The sequence below is a fragment of the Saimiri boliviensis genome, chromosome 16 (genome assembly GCF_048565385.1).
Source record: "Saimiri boliviensis isolate mSaiBol1 chromosome 16, mSaiBol1.pri, whole genome shotgun sequence".
Classification (NCBI taxonomy): Eukaryota; Metazoa; Chordata; class Mammalia; order Primates; family Cebidae; genus Saimiri; species Saimiri boliviensis.
Genome location: NC_133464.1, coordinates 6941888 through 6959047, shown reverse-complemented (window position 1 = coordinate 6959047; position 17160 = coordinate 6941888).

Sequence of the window (17160 nt, the reverse complement as noted above, 5' to 3'; positions counted from 1 at the left end):
AAATTTTGCCTTTTTTCTGCTTATCAATTCTTACGTCATTTCTCTTCTTGCATTTTACCATAAGCAGTCAGGTAGAGCTAAGTTGCACCTTTAGCACTTTGCTTAGAAATCACTTCAGCTAAACGGCCAATTTCATTGCTTTCAAGTTCTGCCTTCCATAAAACACTAGAACATGAACACAATTTGCCATTGTATATGAAAGGTCACCTTTCTCCGTTGTCCAATATGTTCCTCACTTCTGTCTGAGACCTCATCAGAATGAACTTCACCATCCCTATTTCTACCAACATTCTGTTGAGGATGATTTCAGGTTCTCTCTAAGAAGACTGACGCCTTCTCTACAGCTCCCTTTTTTCCTTTCTGCCCTTATCAGAATTACCATTAATAGTTTGTTCCTCACAGCAGTGTAACTTTTTCTAGCAGGCACCTCAAAAATCTCCCAGCCTCTACTCATCACCCAGCTCCAAAGACATTTGGAACATTTTGAGATATCTGCGCCATCCCCACTTCTTAGTACCAATTTCTGTCTTAGTCTGTTCAGGCACATAACAAAACTACGATAGACTGGGTGGCTTGATTTCTGACATTTCTGCAGGCTGGGAAATCCAAGATCAAGGCAGTGGAAGAGTTGGCATCTCGTGAAGGTCTGCTTCCTGGTTTATAGACGGTAGATGGGAAGGTAGGACAGCTCTCCAGAGTGTCTGTGAAAGTCACTAATCCCATTCCTAACCATCTAATCATCTACCGATGGCTCTGTCTCCAAATACTATCACAATAGGGGTTAGGATTTCAGCATATGAATTTGGGGAGCAGGTCGCAAATAATCAGACTATAGCAAAAGCATAAAAATATTTGAGCAGGGGAATGAGAGCAAAGATAAGTCTTTTTTCTTATCACTCCTAAGTTGTCTTAATAAGCACAAGCACTAAACCCCCATGACTGTCAGATCTCCAGCCTGGGTTTCTCATCTGGGCTGATTCAGAGCCACCAGGACTTTCCCTTCTAAAACTCTTGTCTCCTAAGTCCTCATTAACAGCACAGAGAGAGAACACATTCGCTTTGATGAATTCTATATTTCATTAGACTTGGGTCTTCTTGACTTTTCCTGCCAGTTGCCTTCTAATTTCTCACCCCCTTTTGATCTAAAGATTTATGTATGTTGCCGGGGCTGGGCACAGCTGCTAACAACTGTGATCCCAGCACTATGGGAGGCGGAGGCAGGCAGATCCTGAGGTCAGGAGTTTGAGATCAGCCTGGGCAACAAGGTGAAACCTTGTCTCTACTAAAAATACAGAAATTAACTGGGTATGGTGGTGTGCCTCTGTAGTCCCAGCTACATGGGAGGCTAAGGCAGGAAAATGGCTTGAACTTGGGAGGCAGAAGTTGCAGTGAGCCGAGATCACACCACTGCACTCCAGCCTGGGAGACAGAGTGAGATTCTATCTCAAAAAAAAAAAGAGAGAAATTTTTGTATGTTGCTGGACCAGTTTTCCTAAATCACATTAGATTCTTTTGATTTAAAATTGCTCGATGGTTCTCTGTCAACTACATTTGGATAAGTCTCAACCTCCTTATCTTAGAAGATGAGATGAGGTGTATCATACAAGTCTCTCTGTCAGTCTCGTTATGCCCTTTCTTCATACACGTCTGATTTGTGGTCCTGCTACACTTCACACGGTAGCTTATTGAACACGTCATGTGGGCCATGGAGAGTGTCAGCTTGTGTCACGTTTCTCATCTACCACCTATGCACCTTGTCAACTTGGGCAAGTTACTTAACATCTGTCCAGGTTTTCTTATGCATAAAGTGAGGTAAACAGCACCTACCTCATTGTGTTGTTGAGAATGTTAAATTGGGCAACAGAGTCTAGTTCAAAATAACAGTTTGAGTTCTATCTATCCTTACCATCATTGCTATTATTATTATTATTATTATGACATTTCTTCAGTTCATTCTCTTCTATTAGCTGCTATCTCTTTGCCTATTCTCTCACATTTCTTCAAGGTGCTTAAATTCCTGTCTTAGGATTCAGTCAAAAAGCCAACTCTTCCAGCTCTCCTGAATGTCCTCAGGTCGTCAGCCGCATCCACACCGGTTTTCTGCCTTTTCCAGGGGTGCTTCTGTGTGTACGGTTTGTCCTGGCAGCCTTTTGACATCAGTGGAAATCATTTGTTGACATGTCTGTCTCTTCCAGTGTGTTATAAAAACCTTCAACAGCAAAGGCCATGCCGTGTTCGCATTTGTACTTCCAGCACTCGGTAAAAATGATACCTTCTCATTAAAATTAGTAAAACACAAATAATATCCTTCAACGGTTAATGTGTCTGTTTCATATAGTATTACTCAGACAAATCAGATATATGACTATATAAACGAGACATAAGATAAAAGAAAGTCTTCGTTTCATGTGGCCTCTATGGCAGTGCTGTTTGTTTGTTTGTTTGTTGAGATGGGGTTTTACTCTGTAATCCAGGCTGGAATGGAATGGCAAGATCTCAGCTCACTGCAACCTCTGCCAAACGATTCTCCCACCTCAGCCTCCCAAGTAGCTGCGACCACAGGCATATGCCACCACGCCTGGCTAATTTTTGTATTTTTAGTAGAGATGGGGTTTTTTGCCATGTTGACCAGGCTTGTCTTGAACTCCTGAGCTCAGGGCATCCACGCACCTTGGCCTCCCAAGGTGCTGGGATTACAGGCATGAGCCATCATGGCTGGCCAGCAGTGTTTAAAGTGGGATGGAAGGACCATTGATGGAACTACCAGGAAACAAAAACCATGGTGAATCCTAAAGACCAATAGCATACTTGCCAAGAGAAAAAATCAGAAGCTCCAGTTTCAGTCCTTACTTAAATTCTACAAAGTGAAAATTTCTCATCCAGTGTATGTGGAATATTTAATACATGAGATTATAATTAGGAGTTTCTGTCACTGTCTAACTTAGATTGGCACAGTCAGTCCCTTATACTGACTTATAATAATTTATACTGTACTTATTTCATTAACCTTTCACCTTTTTAACAAGCTGATCTGACTCTGTCGGTTTTACTCAAATATTCAGGCATTACTGACTCATTTTTCTCACTCCCTAATATTCAGATTTTACCTTCACTATTTGATGTTCAAAAGTGATATTTTGAGCGTGGATGATAATAAACAGCAAATATTTGAGGAAGATGTCAAACATAGCAGGGTATTTGTGCCTTTAGATGTATTTTTCACCAAGTAGGGTTTGTGAGGTCACAAAAGCATCCACATTGTGCTTTAGACTAATACATAGAAATGTGATAGCTCTCACTTGAGAATAATAAGAAACTAAAAGTAGACCCCCAAATTATAACTTTGAAGAAATTAAAGCTTTAAATAAATTTACATAAAACTTTCAGTACTTGTGATATAGTTGTTGTTAGAGTGTGATGCCGGCAAGTTATCTCAGGCTGTGATAAGATGCTCTTTATGGGAGCAATGCAAACTTCTCCCAGTTTGTTACTAAGGTTCTCATCAGTTTTATGAGAACCCAGAATTTTCCTGTCTCCTTTCTCACCTGGAGACATAGCTAGCCTCTCCTGTGGTCACCAGGCCAACTGTCATCCCCTGGCTAGACAGCTCTCTGAGACTGGTCCAATGTGGATTTAGAGACAGCTATCTTTCTATGTCCAACTCTGATCCTGTGAAAATTATGCAACATTTTAAATCAATAGACTCCTATGATTTTTAGTTGGTTATCACTAGTGAGACTGCAAGTGATCTTGTTGATTATTATTAATACTATTATTTTATTGTAGGAATTTTCTTCGCAAAATACAGGTAACTTTAATAAGAATAAAAAATCTAGGTTTGCTAGCCTGTCTTTGTGGTTAACTGGGTTATCTCTTAGACTGTTACCAGCAATGTATTAATATTTTTTCTCTCAAATATAATTATATTCTCAAATATAAGTAAATATATTTGAGACAGATTTTGAAACAGAATCCAAAGTAGTCTAAGTTTTAAAATTTGTTATCACTGCATGACTCTAAAGAGAGCTTGTTTTACCTAAAGGCCTAGGAAAAAAGTCACGGTATCAATTGCATAGGTATAGTTGTGATAAAACTGAATTTATCTGATGACAGATGCTCCACAGTGGTATGCCAACAGACCTGTGCAGTACCTGTGAAAACCACTGCTCATAATAATATTCTTACCACAATGAGATACCATCTTATACCAGTCAGAATGGCTATGATTAAATAGTCACCAAAAAAAAAAAAAAAAAAAAAAAAAGATACTGATGAGGTTGTGGAGAAAAGGAGACACTTACACACTGCTGGTGGGAATGTAAATTAGTTCAGTCATTGCGGAAGACCATGTGGTGATTCCTCAAAAAGCTGTAAGCTTTTTTTCATTCGATGCAGCAATCTCATTACTGGGGATGTACCCAGAGGAACAGAAATCATTTGACCACAAAGACACATGCACGTGAATGTTTGTTGCAGCACTATTCACAGTAGCAAAGACATGGAATCTACCTAACTGCCCATCAGTGACAGACTGGATAAAGAAAATGTGGTAGATATATACCATGGAATACTATGCAGCCTAAAAAAAGAATAAGATAATGTCTTTTTTCGGAACGTGGATGGAACTGGAGGCCATTATCCTTAGCAAACTAACACAGGAACAACAACCACAAATGCTGCATGTTCTTACTTACAAGTGGGAGCTGAATGATGAGAACTCATCGACACAAAAAAGGAAATGACAGACACTGGGGTCTACTTGAAGATGGAGGTTGGGAGGAGAGAGAGGAGTGGAAAAGACAACTATTGGCTTAATACCTGGGTGATGAAATAATCTGTACAACAAACCCCTGTGACATGAGTTTACCTGTGTAACAAACCTTGGCATGTACCCCCAGACCTAAAAGTTAAAAAAAAAAAAAACTTTGTTAATTTGACAGATGAGAAAAATAATATTCTTCATCAGTATAGATAAATTTGTGAAGATAATAACAAACTTTATTTACTTTCACTCTTTCTCTTCCTTCTTTTACCATGATTAAATCCAGTCTGTGTGTGTTCAAAAGCCTTCCTCTAGGGTGTCTTCTGATTTTTGCACGTGAAGGCAAGACACATTTCTTTGTGGAAAAGAGATGTAAATCTATTATACCTCTCCAGTTACCAGCAACTAGTTCCTTCATTCACAATGTATGTCCTACAAAATCGACTTTGAAACAGGGCTAATCATAAATGTGATGGCTTATGTATTAACTGTTTATGTATATTTAAACATATTAAAATATGAATGTTTATACGTGTGTGTTTTATTTACTAAGATCATCTATTTTGGCTCCCGTCCATCTGTCTGTCTCGCCACCCATTTATTCCTTTCTCTGCCTCTATATGTCATCTTTGTTTGCCCAGATCTCAGTAAACGTCATAGGAAGAATGTGAGTCTTAACTGTTTCTAGCTCTAAAACCAAGGGTGTATTTTGGCCCTTTTCCTTTCAGGCTTTTGCTCTCATATTTTTCTTCCAAATGATTTTCCTGTGATGCTATCACATTTACTCTGCCCTCTGGGGTCTCAGTGTAACTTGCTCCACTCTCCAATATTCCAGACACGGAAAGGGAGCTCAGCACTACATTTTTCCCCTCTCTTTCCTCCTCCTCCGCATCCTTCTTCTTCTCATGTATCACTGGCAAGGGAAAGAAAACTGACTCCAACTTTTTTATATTAAAGCATATAGTATCAGCATATCAGATGGTTAATATGGCCACTCCGATGTTTACCGCACATACAGAATTCATATCCAAGGACAGGATCTACTCACCTAAGGGATCTTCCAGCTCGTTGTCTATGTGGGAGCAATCCATATGTCCACCCTTCTCTGGACTCCTGTAGAATTTTATGATAGCTTTGCCCCACTCTTTCTTGGTTCGTGAGTCTAGGATTCTAAACTTCCATAGTTCTAGGGCATGTCATTTTCAAAGTTTCTTCTGTGCTTCTTTCAGGAAGCCATTGGGATCAGCAAGCAGCTGGGACTCGAGCAGCCTTTTTAATGAGTTTTTCACATCGGGAGCCTTTGTGCCCCAGCACCTTTGCCTGCACTGACTCAACAACTGGGTGTCATGGTGTATGATCACAGGATATCCTCATGCAATTACCTTTTCTCTCATTCTGCTCAGGGTTAAGATGTAGTTATTTGAAATAATAGACTGAATCAGTTTCTTCCTACAGTGGTTTTTAGTCTTTCTGGCTCATTGATAATGTGATACAACTTTTAGTAGAAAATTCTATATGGATAGAGGATTTCACCTTCCATTTAGTGATTTCAAAGATCCTGATAGCCATGGCTCCAAGTTTCTGCTTTAGAGATGTTATTTTCATAAATGCCTTATCTCCTATTAGTAGAGAATGAAAAAAATAATTCTTCTATTTCTCTTCTGGATTCATTCAGAATTCTTCACAATGAACTTTATATTTGTAGCCAAACATTTTAATTAAGTACTTATATTCCATTTTGTCTTTGATAAAGAGAAGCATATTCATCTAAAATGAACAAATGATAATTAAAGTACTTTTCTTTTGAGGAACATTGATAGGATGGAATAGTGGAAATAAATAACTGCAGACAGAACGAAAACAAGACAAAAGCATTAATATGATATAGCAATAACATAGAATGTTCCAAACACGACAGTAAATAAGATATTGCATCTTATAAAGGAAGAGTTTAACAGCACTATAAAACCGTAAATACATCTTTGAAGACACAGGTAACAAGGCTGAGAAAATGAATGACATTAGGTAAAGTGTTTTCTCTCTAGAGAATTGCAATGGTGATGGGTATATTGAATTCCTAGTGTGTGTTCATGTAATACCTGTTCAGAATTGGTCATTGCATCAGAAGAGGAATTGTGGAAAGTCATCGTATTTGAAAGTAGAGACAAATACATGGTAAAAGATGCGTGTGCTGTACAACTAAAGTTATAATTACAACTAAGAAAGCATCAAGGAAGAAAGATGGAACAGCAAAGGTAGTTGTGACTACTTTCTAGCAAAAGAAGTAAGTTCAATAAATCTAGCATTTATAATATGGGGCCGATTTTTCTCATGAGCAGTACTTTCTTCATGAGGCAGTACTTTAATTCAAAAGAATACTACCAGCTTCAGTCTAGAAGCTTCACTTCTTTCCAAAAGGTTTAGGCTTCTCATATACAAAAATAAGTTTTCTATGCACCGTTAACAAAATCATCTGATCGAAAAGCATTTCCTATTTGTCATAAAGCTGAAGAGTGGAAGTGGGAATACCGTGCTGACCTTGTTTCATGTTGTTTACCCAGGAAGGCTTGGAAAAGAGGTTTTGTCAAGATGCTGTACTTCAGTCCCATCACAAGATCGTTTATTTTTCCAGTGCACACTGTAAGAAATAGCCCTGCACTTAACTATTTAACCAGCCAAGGCTAAAGCAATTAGGCTCATCTTTTTTTGATGTCCTAGAAGAGATGGTTGGATGAATCTCAGCTGCCCTGTGAGGATGGAAATGTGGTTCCAGCTGACTGCAGATATCTTTATCGTTGTCTCCCCTTAGTTTGAAATTCTTCAAATCAATAAATATTGGCCTTGCAGCTTTTTCTAAAAAAACAATTTAGCCCTAGACTAGAAATCATGTTGGTTGGTTGTGTTTAATGCACTCTTCTGATTAATCCATTTCTTTAGCTTGATTTTAGCACCTTAGAATATTGCAGATATAATTCCTATTTTTAAAGGTTTCTTCTTCAGTACTTTCTAAGTCCTCAGATTTGCTTTTAAATATCTTCACTATCTGATTAGTTTCCTTAAAGAATACTCTCCTTTTACCATAATTTTCTTTTCTTCCTGGAAGTGATTGAGGTAGTGAAGGGTCCTTGAAATATTGTAAGGATATTAGCTACATAAAATGAGAGAATGGGAACTGAGCTATGAATTTAGAAAGAGAATTTGTAATATGTGGATATATGCCAAAAAGAGACCATCAGAGGAAGTCAGGGAATTGCAACACGAGGTTATATTTTCCCCTTTGCTCTCAGTTTAAGAGAACTTTTCCTCTTATGAAGGAAAATTGCTCCCAATTGCTATTTATTAGCTGAGCAGTAATTTCTTTTCTTGCTTCAGGTCAAAGACTGGGCCATCTATTCACTCAGAAACATGAGGAAGGCGGGGTGGGGGAGAGAGAAAAAAGGAGGGAAAAGAAAATGAATACGTTGTGTTGCTCTAACCATTAGTGGGTAAGGATCTATTGAAGTTTGCAGAAATTCTCTCTTCTACATGTCTTAATACCTTTTGCCAGTAGGACTGGATGTAACTTTTGATGCGGTAGATAGAAATTCATTTCCTTCAGTTGAACAATTTAAAAATAAATGAAGATAAAGATGATGTAGCTATTAATGTCAGCCTGTCCACAAAAGTAGCCACAGAATAAATGCAAAGGGAACTATGACTGGCCTTGGCTGCATGAACCAAGTGGTGGAGAAATACCCACAGCATTCTTCCAAACACAGCCCCATCTCTGTCCTCTGCATATGCACACACAGTGGGAGGGACGGGCACCAATCTAGCCAAAGACACGTTATCATTTATGTTCATTCATTTCTTTAACTTCTTTACCTGAGGAACATGTAATATTAGTTCCATAATTGCCATGGGGTCATGTGTCGAGAATTTTGATAATTATGTCTAATTTTTGTGAATTTAGCAAAAATGTTCTTAATATCAGTAATTCACATGTAATTCCACTTAAAGAAGTCTAGCTAAAGAATTAGAAGAGATGAAAGGTAGAAAAACCTACATAGTTTAACGTCCCCTAATCCTTTCTTTTAATTAAACTTCTGGGGTTTTGATGGCAATGTCTTGGCACTTTCTGCAGTAGATCGATTCATTCACATTCTGTTTTAGCACTGCTTTTTAGGGGGTGACAAGGACAGAGGTCAGCACTGATTCAGCTCTTAACTCACCTTTTTCATGCTTTAAAAAGGTGTCTATTTTTTGTTTTAATCATTCAAAAACTTTCTCATCCTCAAGGAATCTTGAAAATGATTATATTGAATAAGAATGATAATTTTTCTTCTAAAGTCTCAAGTAGAAATTGGCAGAATGCCCTTTCTCATCAGTTAGGAAAGATGTTATTTAAGTAATTGAATCTGTCTCGTTCTTCATCTGTGGAAGAGTTATCTATATTCTCCCAGGCTCTTTTTTCTTAGGCCATTGTGAAAACCTCTTTACACAGTTTTAATTTCACTTTCATCTTTCCTGCTAATTGACTATCTTGAATCAAGAAACGCTGAAATCCATTCCTGAGTTTCTTTTTTAAAAAAAATAAGTTCAGGATGCTAGCCTGTTGATCTTTGAGGAGGTTAAATATCATCCCAGTCAAGCTGATAAGTACATTATGACAAGGGCTACAGAAAGTACCCCATGTACCCTCTTAACACAAAGAACTTCCTGTTCCCAAGGGCTTCTTTTACCTCCCCTATGCGCTACCTCTCATCCTAATAAAGTGTTAATCTCAGGAGAAGAAACTTGCCCACATAAACGGTTACTTTCCCAATTTTCTTGTGGATAATTTTCAAAATTGCTCCCTTGGCTCTGTGAAAACAGGGGCCTTGGTTCCTCTTTCAGTCACGTCCCTTGATTCCAGGAAGCCACCAGAGAGCAGAAATAACAAAACGAAGGCTTGGACTTCTGTAGGAAATGGGGTCCTTATGGGTCACTCGATCTGATGTGAAGAAAGGAGAAGAGTTTAAGGTGAATTTTAGACGGGAGAAATCCCTCACCGTGGAGAAGGGCTGGGAGGAAAGCTTAAAAGTGGGCGACTTTTGACAGGAGGAGGCATCACTTGAAGTGGAAAGTGAAAGGGGACGAAGTGCAAAATTGAGCATAAAAATAAAGGAATGTATGCTCCAGTTTTTATATTCAAAGAAACTCTCTAAATATAGTTTGAAGAGGGTTTTATAGTCTTATGGGCAGGGCCAATGTATAACAAGGCCTGGGTGGATATTGGAGCTCCATCATCACATGGCTGTTTTCGTGACCTGTTGAAATAACAAAACCATTTTTAAAATATATTTTAAAAATTAATATTTTCTTATTTTGATTAAAAAATAAATATTTATTACATTTTTCCTTTTAAAGATGGGGTTTCACCATGTTGCTCAGGCTGGTCTTGAACTCCCGACCTCAGGTGATCCGCCTGCCTTGGCCTCCAAAGTGCTGGGATTACAGGCGTGAGCCCCCACGCCTGGCCAACAAAACTATTTTATTTTGCATAGACGTAGCATAGGAAGTAGTTGCGTTTTGCAAAGCCAAAACCAGAGTATTTGTCTTGAAGCTGTGGAAAGTTCAGAGAGCGATAGTGCATTGCTAGGGCATGTAGAACAGTGGCCCTGACCTTTTTGGCACCAGAGACCAGTTTCGTGGAAGACAATTTTTTCCTTTTTTCCAGCAGCAGCTAACATTTACTAAGTATTTTAGTGTCTCAGGTCCTCTCGCGTGTGGTTTACATGGATTTTATCCCATACTCCTAATGACAACCCTCTGAAGCAGACACTGTTATGCTCTTAGTTTGCAGTTGTGTAGAGTAAGCCTTCAAACATTATCACTAACTTCAGTAACTTGCCAGTCTTTCATATACTAAAAGTGATGGAAAAGAGATTCAAAGCCAGGCAGTCTGACTTCACAGAGCCATGCTGTTAAATTCTTCCCTCCCTTAGTAAGTATAAGATAAATGTTTTCTCCCACTTGGAATAATAAATAAATACCTTCCCACTGCATTTTAATATTTATTTATTTATTTATATAATATTTATTTCTATAGATGTAATTTGCCAAAATAACCCTCTATTATTGGAAATTTAAGTTGTTTCTATGTTTTCATAGCTATGAAACATATAGTACCATCAAATTTGCATTATTTCTCCAATTACAATTCTAATTTGCCCTCTAACAAAACAGCCTATAAATACTATACCAATTTACACAGCAATGTATTCAATTGTTGTTTCCTGAACTTATTGTCATTACTGTACATTCTTCTATTTTATAATGTTTGAAGCACTTTTTCACCACTGTTTATTTTGTATTTCTTTGATTATTAGTGAAGTTGTATTCACATACCTTTTTTTTGGAGATGGAATCTCACTCTGTCACTCAGGCTAGAGTGCAGTGGCATGATCTCGGCTCACTGCAACCTCCACCTCCTGGGTTCAAGTGATTCTCCTGCCACAGACTCCCAAGTAGCTGGGATAACAGGCACATGCCACCACACCTAGCTAATTTAGTAGAGATAGGGTTTCACCATGTTGGCCAGGCTGGTGTTGAACTCCTGACCTCAAATGATCATCTCAGCCTCCGGCTCTGCAGTGGGTCCTCAGCTCTCCACTAGGACAAGTTCAGGAGGCACAGTCATGTCACTTCCTACATATGTAAATTACATCACTAACAAAAATTTCACATATAAATATAAATTCACATATTTATTTATATATATGAATATATATTCATATATTTACTTATATATTTTATATAAATATATATTTATATAATATGTAAATACTTTATAGATAAATACCTATATTTTAAAAGTATTTCTATTTCTATTTTTAATGTATTTCATATAGTATATAAATATACTTTTATTTATAAAATATATAACAATAAATATATCAGATGGTAGAGCTATAAATTTATTTATATATATTTTATAAATAAAAACATATATATACCCATAAATATATATCTGAAGTCTACTTTCTGATCAGTTTTCACCATTACACTATATCACTCTTAACTAGAGTAACCATGTGGACAGTAGATTTCTTGAACATATTCCTCCTGCCTAACTAAACTTCTGTTTCCTGTGAGCAACATCTCCTCATATCTTTTCCAAAGACAATGTAGTCCAACTTCATTTGTAAGAAAAATAACATTCTTCTAAACACAGGAGGTGGTTACCGCTGTATCAGCCAACTGGTATTTTAGGAAAGAGGACACTTAGAGCATGGACAAAGAGTTTCCCCAGTCACTCTGGGTAGGTCTGTGTTTCGACTCTGCGAGATCCCAAAGCTCCCAAAGGGCATCCTCACAGAATAAGGAGAGAGTGCCTATTTACATGCCCCACATTTTTGCACATATTCCTAATGCAGAAAGTGTTTACCGTCACACCAATTAAGAGGAGCATTTTTCGCCTTAATCAATTTAAGAACAACCAAGAAAAAAAAATTTCAAAACACAGTATAATTATTTTATTTAGTATGATAATTTAAAGCTAAGACTAATTGAGCCTCAGAATAAGTAGAAGCCAAAAACGCGTTTGGGTACTGAAGATAACTATCCTGGAATTCAAATACTGAAGTCGATCTGAAGCTGGTTACTCTAAACTTTGTCTAGAAGAGAGATTTAAAAAGAGTCTTAGACTCAAGACTTTCTGCTTCCTTGAAATTGCATTGGTCTTGAGCAGGGCAGTCCTTCCATGATGGCTCCTTCTGTCCTTTCTCACTTTGAGTACCTTTCCTTCTTTTTGAGATAGAATAGGTTAGACCCTGTGCTTCCTCATTCTGAATGATATTTTTCACTCTGATTTCTTAATCACTCCTCTATTTCTAACTCCTTAAAAAGAAGTGAGTATAAAGCTTTTCAACTTCCTCTCAAATGGAGATGAGAATAAAGATTTTCTGCACAATGAGGAACCCTGTTATTTGTGCACATGCTTTTGTTTCTGTTTCATTTTGTATTTCTGCTTAAACGACTTCCTTTTTTACTTATGTGAGTGGAGCTATTTGAAAGTTTGAAAGGGATTACTTATTAATACTTCGGTGTCTAACCTCAAACATAGACTCTTAACTACCTTCAAACCAACATCTCCTGCATTCTTCCACTCCACAGTGTTTAGGTACGTTTATCCTGCGAGGCTGCTCAGGTCACAAAAACCTTGGATTCTTCTTTAGCTTTTCTCTTTCATGCACAATCTGCATTCAATCCGTCAGCAAAACCAGAATCTACCTTCAAGATACTGCTACTGCATGGCTAACTTCAGGGACTCATTTCCTGTCATCTCTTCCAGACACAATTTCAGAGACTTTAGTGGGTCTCTGCTTCTGTCTCAGCCCCTGCAGCACGAGTTATATTACTCTCATCAAGTGCTTCAGCGTTTTCTCATTTCATTCAGAGTGAAAGGCAAGTCTTCACTGTGTGGGTCTGTCCCCACCTGAGAGCAATGTCCTGCTCAAGATCATCCTTCTTCATCGGCTGTTTCCAGGTCCCTCTGCCTTGCCACTGTTCCTCTGACTTCAGGCAGCCTCACCCCAGCTCCTCGGCATTGCTGTGCCTCCTGCCTGTGGCACTCAGCTCCACTCGGCGGCATGGAAGCGTCTTACACCTCACAGGTCTTGGCTGAGTTTTATCTCCTAAGTGAGCCCTTCTGACAAGCTCCATTTAAAATGGTAAACCCTCTTTACTACCTATTTACTTTTCCTGCTCTAGTTTAATGATTTGCTCAATATTTTACTTTTTTATTTTCAATGTACTATACTCGAAAACAATATCAACCCTATAAAGGCACACACTTTTCTCTTTTAAATTTTATTATTTTATAGTAGTGTTTAGATTTTTGCTTGAAGCTAATACATACTGAATAAATAAATAATTCTGTGCAAGAATAATGTTTCTATGTTCCTTTTTGAGACGGAGCTTTGCTCTGTTACCCCGCCGGAGTGCATTGCTGTGATCTCAGCTCACTGCAACCTCCACCTCCTGGGTTCAAGCAATTCCCCTGCCCCAGCCTCCTGAATAGCATGAGACACCATGCCTAGCCTCCAAATTTAAATAGTCATATATTAGAGGAAGGGAAGCTTTAAGTTAGAGGATAGAAGAAGTAGAAAACTTCCCTCATTTTAGTGTGGGTGATGTGTTATGAAAGAGGTTCATACGAATGTTCTGGACATTCCTGACAAAGAACAGAATGTCATGAGGCAATGGAAGTTGTGCATTTCGGGATGTCGACAGATCCATCCTGGATCAGGTCATGACTGCCTGCTCCACTGTCCTCAGTCTCAGGGATAGGCAGCCCCTTGGAGTCCTTCTAGTAAATGTGCTTGTGCTTCTGTTTATACTCAAAACCTGGTTCACTCTGCTTGCTTAGTGATTGTATTGCTTGCAGGATAATTCCATAGTGTCCAAGTTATGGATGTATCTCAAATACAGATAAACAAACAAATACATCAACAAATAAAAAGGTAAAAGCACCATGACTATTTCATAGAATCATAGCTAAAAATAAGCCTCTCTGGCTTCCCAGCTGGGCTATTGTAATATCAGAGATGATTAGAGCCACTTCATTCATTGACTCATTTGTTAGAGTGTCTTGCTAGCTTCAATCACCTCCAGGGATCAATATATAATATCTAATTTTCTAATTGTTAGATGTTTTGGGAGGCGCATTTTATCTTAAGTCTACCCTGCCATGATAGGTGCGAAGTTGCCTCTGATAGCATACTAAAAGGGCTTGAGAAGGATGTGTTGTTCTTTTCAGTGGCCATTATACTTCCAGAATTCTTGTCTACATTCTCATGATAGATATTAACTGTTAAGCTCCAAAGGTCCGGAAACCCTTAGGGAAGTTTTGGTGAGCAATAAATGCCAGAAAGAGGATAAACCAATAACCCTAAGCAAGCTAAAGAAACCACAGAAATGTGATCTAATACTGCTTATAGTGCATTTTCCAGTAAGGAATATAGTTAGATTCGCATAAGAAATAAGGATCCTTGGACATTTACGAAATACGTGCCATTTAAAAAGTATATCATGTAATTCAGTAATACAGTAGGGGAAGCAACCTGAGGAAAGAGAAAGAAAAAGGGTAGAAGGAGCTGGAAATTAAGTGAAAGAGCCTCAGATGGGAGTCACATTCTCCTGCTATTCCAGACCTCCTCTTGGATTGAGGACTCCCGTCTCCAGCTTCTGCGGGAGACGCCATATGCAATCCAGCTCGTCCTAACCAGCGCTTGCTATCTTCTCCATTTAAAAGCATCATGTTCCCTTTTGGCTCTCTGAGCAGCACCATGGCGGTTGGCACCAGGACCCAAGGAACCAAAATTGCGTCCGATGGCCTCAAGGGCCGAGTGTTTGAAGTTAGTCTTGCTGATTGGCAGAATGCTGAAGTTGCATTTAGGAAATTCAAGCTCATGACTGAAGATGTTCAGGGCAAAAACTGCCTGACTAACTTCCATGGCACAGATCTTACCCGTGACAAAATGTGTTCCATGGTCAAAACATGGCAGACAATGACTGAAGCTCATGTTGATGTCAAGGCTACCGATGGTTACTTGCTTTGTCTGTTCTGTCTTGGTTTTACTAAAAAACGCAACAATCAGATACGGAAGACCTCTTTTGCTCAGCACCAACAGGTCCGCCAAATCCGGAAGAAGTTGATGGAAATCATGCCCCGAGAGGTGCAGACAAATGACTTGAAAGAAGTGGTCAATAAACTGATTCCAGACAGCATTGGAAAAGACATAGAAAAGGCTTGCCAATCTATTTATCCTCTCCATGATGTCTTCGTTAGAAAAGTTAAAATGCTGAAGAAGCCCAAGTTTGAATTGGGAAAACTCATGGAGCTTCATGGTGAAGGCAGTAGTTCTGGAAAAGCCGCTGGAGATGAGACAGGTGCTAAAGTTGAACGAGCTGATGGATATGAACCACCAGTCCAAGAATCTGTTTAAAGTTCAGACTTAAAGTAGTGGCAAATAAAAAGTTATTTGTGATTTAAAAAAAAAAAAAAGCATCATGTTTTCCCATATCTCAATGTCACCTTCTTTGAGATATAAAATCTCAGAGTGATGTTTTTACACTTTCCTCTATATTCACTTAATTGTCATATCTCATTGAACTTGCCATTAAAATAGCATTGAAAGAAATGTTCAATTTTGCCTTCCTCTTGGTAGAACTTAACAATTTCACTATGTCTATTGCAACGGGGCTCCCTGCTTCCAGTATCTTTTTCTTTCTATCCTGGGATCTGCTATCAGAATTTTCTTTCCGTGCCAAAAGTTCTCCATCTTTTATGTGCTGTGACACTCAAGATAGATGATTTTCACATCAGCAACATACTCCCATGAACATAGCCAGATATTGACACATTATATGGATAAATAAAATAAATATTGCACTTTTCAGTGCAATATTCGTTAAAATCTTTTAAAACCATGCATGTAATGAAATTAGCCATTTGAAGATATCAAAAGTGTCATTTAAGTGAAAAATAAATAAACGTGACAATTTTGTTGTTAAACATTTTAATATGAAATATTTCAAATATGCAGCAAGCAATGAAAACAATATAACAGACATGCTGTACCCACCACCCAGACTAACAAATCTTTACATTTTTCCATATTGGCTTCAAAGTTGTCCTTTATGTTTTAAAAGAAAAAACAGAGATACAGCTAAAGCTAGGCTCCCATTCATTACCCTCCTTTTTCTCCCTGAAGGCTTAAGTTTTGTACATAATTGCAATACATAAGTTTGTACTTTTTGTATGTTTACATTCATAAGCAATTTATATGGTTCTGCTTAAATTTTTACTTAAATTGTATCACAGTATATTTTCCCTCTTGAACCTTGCTTTTTGTAGTCAACATATTTTGATACATGTCGATGTAGTTATTTAACCAATGGTCTTATGGGATTGTAAGAGCCAAATAAACCAGATTACCTATGCCATTTTGCTACTGAAGTATAGTAGTTTTCTTTTAGTTCTCTCATCATTTCACTGTAACAAATACTGCTGCAACAAACATCCTTGCTCACTTATGGGAGACTTTCTTGTCTAGAACAGAGAAAGTCAACTTTACAAAGAAAGACTCTTCACACTCTAGAGCAGACCTCTAGAAGTGGACCCCTAAATTTAGAGTGTATTCACCTTCAGATTTACTAGGTATTACAGACTTGCTTTCCATATGGTTTTATCAAATACCCCAATGGCATTCTATGAGATTTCTTTCCCTCATTGCACGTACACTGAATGATTGATGGCTTTCCAGTCTGATAAGTTGAAATGGAATCTCATCATTGGTTTAATTTGCATTTCTCTGGTTCCTACTGATGTTGCAGGAATATATTCATGTGTTTATTAGCTATTCTCCTTTTCT